Genomic DNA, 7881 nt, shown 5'->3' with positions numbered 1-7881 from the left:
AAACTCTCTTGCGTTTCCAGGATGACACTGTTAAGGGGAAATTTACTCTTGCTACTCACCTTCTAGCTCTTAAGTCACTACCAATGCATTTCTATTTAGATAACCTGTCCTTCGTTCCATTATTAAATGCCGATTATGTACCAAGGATTATGCTAAATGATTGGTATACAAAGAAGGACAAAAGATGTCTCTTGTTCTCAAGAAGCTTGCTATCTAATGGGAGATAAAACAGGCAAACAACTATGCACAAATAATATATATGCTGAATAAATTGGGGATATCAGAGGGAAGGAACTAAGATTAAGAAGGATTTGGAAAGACTTCTTGTAGAAGATGGGACTTTACTGGAGACTTGAAGGAAGTCAAAGAAGCTAAGAAGCAGAGAGGAGGTGGGAGAGCGGTCCAGGAATGAGAGTCAGGTACTAAAATTCCTATTATTGTGATATAGATTGTTTGTGTTGTGTGAGGAATAAGAAACAGGGCATTGTCACTGGATTGCAAAGTACAAGGAGGAGAATAAAATGCAAAAAATACAATTGTCCAGCAAAAAGGACACAGAAGGAGCAGTCAGACAGATAGAAGGATGAGCAGAAGAGCGGTGTCCCAAAAACATAGAGAGAAGAGAGTGTCAAAGACAAAAGTGTGATTGACAGTGCCAGCCACTGCAGAGAGGTCAAGAAGGTTTAAGATTAAGAAAAGGTCATTAGATCTACCTTTTTATGTAATGTAGGTGAGAAGGAAATAAGGACAAAAGGTATCTTGTATCATATGAATTAAAGAGAAAGGAATAAGGGAAAGCTCTCCGTAAATGGACTCGCTTTTCTCAGTGAAATATAAGGAAAGCTGAGAGGCTATGGGGAGTGGGAGATATGAGAGATTTGAGGAGAGGTAAAAAGGGTTGGAAAAGCTGCTGGAGGATGAAAAATGTGATTTGAACAATGGCAAAATGGTACCTTCTCAAATGAGGGTGAAGAGGAAAGGGAGAATTAACTGGAAATAAACTAATTTTTTAAAAAGAGGTTCAGAATCATATGTATAAAGTAGAAGTATGCTAATGATTGATGAGTGAGTTTGTAGATTGTCTGGTTTATCCTCAGGTGGAGTTATGCTGGCAGCTGCAGTTTAGATCACCGAGAAAGTGGAAGGAGGTTACATTGATAGGGGCAAAGACAAAGGAAAAAACAGGCCCTATCAAGATAAAAATAATGCCACCTTTCAATATTAAACACAATTATTTGCATAGCAAGAAAACAAGCAATAATACCATAGACATTCATATATTAAAGGAAAAATAAAATATACCATAATCTTGAGTCACATTCTCCTACCAATGCACACAGTATCTATAGGGGAGAGTGGACACATACCAGAACTTTGCAGGGGAACACATGAAAAAAGAAAACCCATGCTTTGGTGATAATTCACAACTCTAGTAGGCTTTGAGTTTATCAGTTCATTAATAATGCAAGCCACAATTCATCTTTCCTACCTATCTTGTGGGATTCTGATCCATGTTTCTGCAACAGCTCAGCACAGGATTTCCATCCAGCTGAAGTTCTTCCTCACTTTATTGTGACATTTCAAGCATATCAATGAAGCACTCTGACCATTTCTTCATTTTTTTCTAACACAAAAATATTCCATCCCACTCATATAACACAATTTCTTTAACTATTCCATTATTATTAGGTGTTCCTTAATTTCCATTTTGAGCTATTTGTAGAAAACCTGGGAGGTTAAAAGCTTAGCTCTTGCCATGGGACTAGTTCATCTCTCTCTCTCTCTCTCTCTCTCTCTCTCTCTTTGTTATGCATTTCCTTTTTTTATCTTCTTTAATCCTGCTCTTCTTCAGAATCCTTCATTGATTATATGCTTCAGTTTTTTCTTAACAATTGTCCACTTCTTTGTGTGATACTCATCTTAAGTTCTTTTAAGGCAATGGTATTATATATCTTGATGCTATATAATCCCACTAGTAAAATATTTGTTGAAAATATGGGCTTTTGCTTTCATGGGATGAGTAAAACAGCTTTGATAGTAATTCAGGCCACTCTCCTCCATTTCAACTCTGGGCCAGATTATCATGTATATATCTGTTCCAGACAGACATATTGCTTGTTTAGTGTCCATCCAAATGCATGTTGAAATCAAACAAAATCAATTCAATGAGAATCAGAAGGGAAGCAGTTAACTGGGGAAAACATTATTGCAGCAATTTTCTCTGACAAAGAAATCCTATCCAAGCTATAGGTTATCATATAATTCCTGAGTGTATCTTGTTAGGTGAACTCCCAGCTGTTGTATGCAATTTCTGTTTATTCTGAAAGAAATTTCCTCTTCTTTTTTTCTTTCTTCTTGATAAAATGTTTTTCCTTCTCACCTCCTCCTCTTAACTTCCTCTGTTTCCTTTATGATGGCTCAAATCTCCCCTTCTGCAGGAATCTCTCTCTTCTCACCAATACTCAATTCCTCCAAAAAATGCCTTTCCTTTGAGATTGCATTTTATTTACAATCTATATCTATATCTATATCTATATCTATATGTATTTTCCCCCTCTTGTCTTTTCCCTTCAAATGCTAACTTCTTGAGGGTAGGGACTATACTTTTTTCCTTTACATTTTATTCCCCAGCCCTTAACACAGCATCTGGCACATCATAAATGTTTAATATATTCTTGCTCACTGACTCCTCAGATCTTTTCTGGGATGTGTGTGGGAGATCTGAGTTCTTCTATGTTTCTTCACAATGTCATCTTATGTAGAATTATAGAATGAATTCCATTTTCAGGCTCCATAGCAAAGGACTATTCTGCCTTTGTTACTGTGTGTGTGTGTGTGTGTGTGTGTGTGTGTGTGTGTGTGTTGGGAGAGAGAGGCTGTGGAAGAGGAAAAAATTCCTCTGGGTCTTGGTCAATCATTTGTGCAGCTCTTCCTGTCCCATTCTAGAATCCTGGGACCATAGAAATGACACTTCCAAGCAGTCCCTGAAGTGACCCCTCACCAGATGGTGAGGCCACAGAGGAGGTAAGAAGAGCCTTCTTCTAGGCAAACCTTTGGGATCTATTCCTTATCAGATCCAGTTGGTGGTATAAAGACAGAAAAATAGGATGCAGATAAGTCCCTGAGGCCAACTGACAAAATTACCTTGTTAAGATGCTGGGGAAGTTTTTTTTTTGTTTGTTTTTTGATCCAGGAAATGTTTCTAGGTAACTAAAAATAATTTTTATAAAAATGATTAGCTTTCACAAGATGGCAACACTTTATGTTGATATGATAATATTGAAGCCTTTCTTGGACCCTAAGACCCCAGACCTACTTATAATTGAGATAATGAAATTATTATAGTCTGACAGGGCAAAATATGACACCTTACTATCTTGGCCCTCACCATTTTTTGGCAGGAGAGACAAGAAAAACTGTTTATAAAGTAGGGTGACCCTCAAAGTAATTCCCTTTCATATACTAGCAATTTCTTTCTTATTGAGATTTTTATACAGGGTGAATGGACTCATGAAGTTCCTTCGTGAAATTTTGGTTGCTGGTAGCCTCTGAAGAGGAGAGTATTTGAAGACAGTAATGATTTCTGAAAGAGAAAGATGGGGGCTGAAATGAAAGGCTTTCTTACTTACTTACTGCCCATATACACATGCCCTGTACAGCATCTGTCTCATGGACACAGGGCACCTCAATATATGAAGTACTAAACAAAACTCTAAAGAAATGTATTTACCCTTTGCTACTTTTGTAAACATGAAGCTCTAGGGCTCCTTGTCTTTAATCCTGAGGATTTATAGTTGTAATAAATAAGGGCCATTCGTTCAGGAAAGACGGGTCCCTCAAATCTCTAGATGTATAGTTAAGGAAGTCTCACAGGCCACAGATCTGAAGTTTATGAAAACAATTTACCATGCATTTAAATTTAAGCTTCAGGTCTCTAGCCATGTATGATATAGCTTTTGAAAGTATGGGAGACTAAGAAAAGTATAACCTATTTATAGTAATAAGGCTTCATTGCATATAAAGAAGGACCAGAGAGCTCCATCTTTGGATTTCTGTCTTCTTTGTGGACTTTAGTTTAAGCTGTTGGCACTTACGTAAGTGTTACCAGCAATGATCCATGCCTGAGAGTGTAGGGCTGTTGGAACTTGGCCCCAATCTGAAGTTTCTTGAGGACCAGTCAGCAGGATTCCTTTGCTGTGTTTTTTTTTTGCCAGGAGTCTTTGGATCTATTGATCGTGCCTCAAAATTCATCTCCAAAAGTTTGGCTTTGGAGGGTTATGAGCATGAAATATCTTTAATATTCTGGTGTAGGCACTGACACTAGAGAGAATTCTTCAATTAGAAAGTATCTATTGGAATAAAAACAAATAAAGGCTTGAGACAATTGTGTGAGTGAAAAAAAAAGTATCGCTAAATGGTAGGAGAAATGGGCAAAACAAAGCAATCTCTCCTGCCTTCATTAAGTCCCTCCTTCCCATAATACAGAGCCCCAACCAACTCTCATTGAAACTATAAGTACTACACTAGACTTAACCACTATAAAATCCATTATTAATAAGAAAGACTTTGCTTAATAGCTATGTTTTTAGAGAAATCACAGAGTTCTTAAAAGGAAAAATATTACATTTCATTTTCAGAATAGTAATGTCTAACAATAGAAGGTACTTTTGATTGAGATGGAGAATGTATGATTGACAATAAAGTTGGGAAGGTAAGGTGATGCCAGATTGTGGAAAGAGACTAAAAGTCAAACATAAGAGTTTTAACAGTGTTTATAGAAAAATTAAATGAGGTTTGAAATTGAACCATAGAACAGATTACATGTATAGTACACAGAAGCAAATGAACATGGTAGGATAGTGTTGAAAGACCCCAGATATTGGGGTAAGTCCTCAATATTTGACAAAATTGCTGGGGAAACTGGAAAGTAGTTCAACAGAACCTAGGTATAGAACATCTCATGTCATGTCATGATAAAATCCTCATGGGGATATAACAGCTATAAAAGGTGAAATGACTAGCCAATTAAAAAAGAAAAGGAGAAATTAACATTATAGACAGAATTGAAAGAAGATAAAATGAATAATTATAACATAAAATTTTAATGTTTAAGTACAAATTTAATGCAATTAAAATGAAAAGTGAAACAGTTAACTGTGAAAAAATCTTTTCAGTAAAATCTCTGCTAAAAGTCTCATGTCTAAGATGCATATGAGGAAATGGCAGATATTAATAAGATTAAAAGCAATCCCCCAATAGATAAATGATCAAACATTATGGACGTGAACTTTTCAAAGGAAGTCATCTAAGCTGTCAGAAACAATGTGAAAAATGTTCCAACTCACTAGTAATTAAAGAAATTTAAATTAAAGCAGTTCTGAGGTTCAATCTCTGACCCATAAGGTTGGCAATTGTGACAAGATAGGAAAATAATAAATATTAGGGTGCCGAGGGAAAACAAGCATTGTAGAGTGGTACAGTCATTCTGGAAATCAAAGGAACTATGTCCCCAAAGTTGCTAATCTGTTCATACCCATTTGATTCTTAGATCTATGCCTCAAGGAGATCATAGAAAGAGGTAAATGCATATATACAAAAATATTTATGAAAATTCTTTTTTTCAAACTAGAAATTAAGAATGGCTAATAATTATAAAATGGCTAAAGAAATTGTGGTATATGGATAGGATGAAATATTTTTGTGCCAGAAAAAAATGATGAAATGGTCAGTTTCAGGAGAAACTGGAAAGTTGTCTACGAATGGATATGGACATATTGAGGAGATCTAGGAGAACATTTTATACAATAACAATATCAAAAAGTAAAACGATTTTGAAATAAGAATTCTGATCAATGCAATGATAAACTATGAGACCAGTGGACTAAGAATGAAACATGATACCCGCATCTTGCTAGAGCAGTGATATACCTAAAATGCAGAATGAAACATGTTTTTGGATGTTGGCAAGGTGGGATTTGTTTTGCTGTACTGTGTATATTTCTTTTTTTTTCAGCTTAAAAAAATTATTCTTTTTGCTTAGATCCATAGCAACTCCCCCACCTCCCAGGGGGATTCTGTAGAGGCAATGAAAGGTATACTTGTGTGGGGTGAGGGTTCTCTCTCTTCTCAATAACTCTCCAACCCCTCCTCCAAAAAACCCCCCCAAAACCAAAACCCCAAATAATTCAGGTATAAACATAGTCTGCTGCTTTGGGGGGCAATTTCAGCTTAAAATTAATGCCCAGCTTCAATCAAAAATTGTGTACAGTGCCTTTAAGCCTAGGAGGGACATATGGTACCCCAATTAGAATAGGGAGTTTGGTCCTGTTCTTACCTCCCCCAGCATCTCTTCTCTCCTTTTCCACTCTCCCTCCCTAGCAGAATTGGTCATCATAGTCTTCATCCTTCATTCCTTTGAGCCGAAGCCTGGCGAAGTCCTCAAACACAATGTCATCATCTGTGCCATAGTTGGTCTCAAATTCGATGAGATTGGTATCCGCTGGATCATTTATCTCAGGAACAGCTGACTGAGGTTTGGAGCGAGTGGTGTGGTCATGAGGTTTGGGGTGCATTAGGACAAAGGGGAGCTCCATGGAAACATCCCCTCCCCGAGACACCACCAACTTCACTTTGACTCTACAAGACACAAGGATGCCCAGTACCTCTTTGTTGGCGCCTTCCTTCACTATAGTACTGGAGGCCAGATTGGTATCTTCATGTTTGAGCTTCCCATCCAAGGCAAGTCCTCGTTTCTCCCTATTTTCACTGAGCAGTGGGGTTAGATTCTACACTTTACAGAATGTGGAACTGGGAGACACCTGGTCATCTTGTTCTATCTGAGCCACTGGACATTTAAATTGGGCAGTACTGAAGAGGCAGATATCAGCATATAGTCTCACAGAGACTTTGATCTTCTTGACAGTCTTGGTGGAGTTGTTGGTGACATGGACATGAACACGAAGTGGCTATAGCTCTTTGTCCGATGAGGCCTCAAGGTGCAGGCATTGGTCAGACAGGAGGAAGTGTCGGGCAGTTTCAGGGGTAGTCTGAGGACCTGGTTTCTCTGGGGCAAACTGTACCTTCCTAATTACCAGCCGAACTGAATTCCTCTTGTGGATTTTCTCTTCCAATGCTTTGGCACAGAAGGCTCGAATCTCAAAGTCTACCCCACAGGCCTTCCCTGTGTCCTCAGGTCCAGGGGGCAGTGTAACAGGACAGGGCAGGTTCTGTGGAATTGGGAAGGAGAAGGGGTGAGCGTGCTGGCCCAACTTCCTCAGCAGACTTTCCTGAAGTCGAGTGGTGGGTCGGGGAGGGTCAGGGATGGGGGGAAAAGCTTGGTATGTGGCTGCAAACAGGTCCTTTCAGAATGACAGGCCCAAAATGTCCAGGTCCTCAAGACCATATCGGAAGGCACAAGTCGGTGTCACGTATACTTTTCGGTCCTTTAGATAGTCTGGCTCCACTAGCACCACTCCATCCACAGGATCCACTCGATCCAGGTGATCCACAAAGTCCCTCTCGCCCAAGTACACTGTTAGCTTGCAGTTAGGACTTGACTTCCTGAAGACCCTGGTCCCTGCTTTCTCCCCCATGGTGCGCCTGGCTAGTGGCTCACCGGACTGTATATATTTCTGATGGAAGTTTTTATTTTGGGTTTTCTTTTTTAATTGCAGAGTGTCAGTAGCAGGGTGACATAAATGTAAAAATAAATAACATAAAGAGTGAAAGAGAAGAGAAAAATGAATATCTCAAACAATTCTATTAGAACAGGGGTCGGCAATGTATGGCTCTCGAGCCAAATTTGGCTCTTTTGAGGGCCAGATATGGCTCTTTCTGCAGGAGCCATAAAGTCATTTTTTTTTTCAGGCGCTGTTACAGGAG

The 7881-nt window shown here is 38.6% G+C and overlaps 1 pseudogene; it reads right to left on the bottom strand.

Annotated features, from left to right (window-relative positions):
* Positions 1-6374: 6374 nt before the first annotated feature.
* On the bottom strand, positions 6375-7592 carry LOC123245358 (annotated as a pseudogene).
* Between the last annotated feature and the right edge of the window lie 289 nt (positions 7593-7881).

Source organism: Gracilinanus agilis, chromosome 4 (genome assembly GCF_016433145.1).
Source record: "Gracilinanus agilis isolate LMUSP501 chromosome 4, AgileGrace, whole genome shotgun sequence".
NCBI lineage: Eukaryota > Metazoa > Chordata > Mammalia > Didelphimorphia > Didelphidae > Gracilinanus > Gracilinanus agilis.
This window is presented reverse-complemented; position numbering and strand designations above follow the sequence as displayed.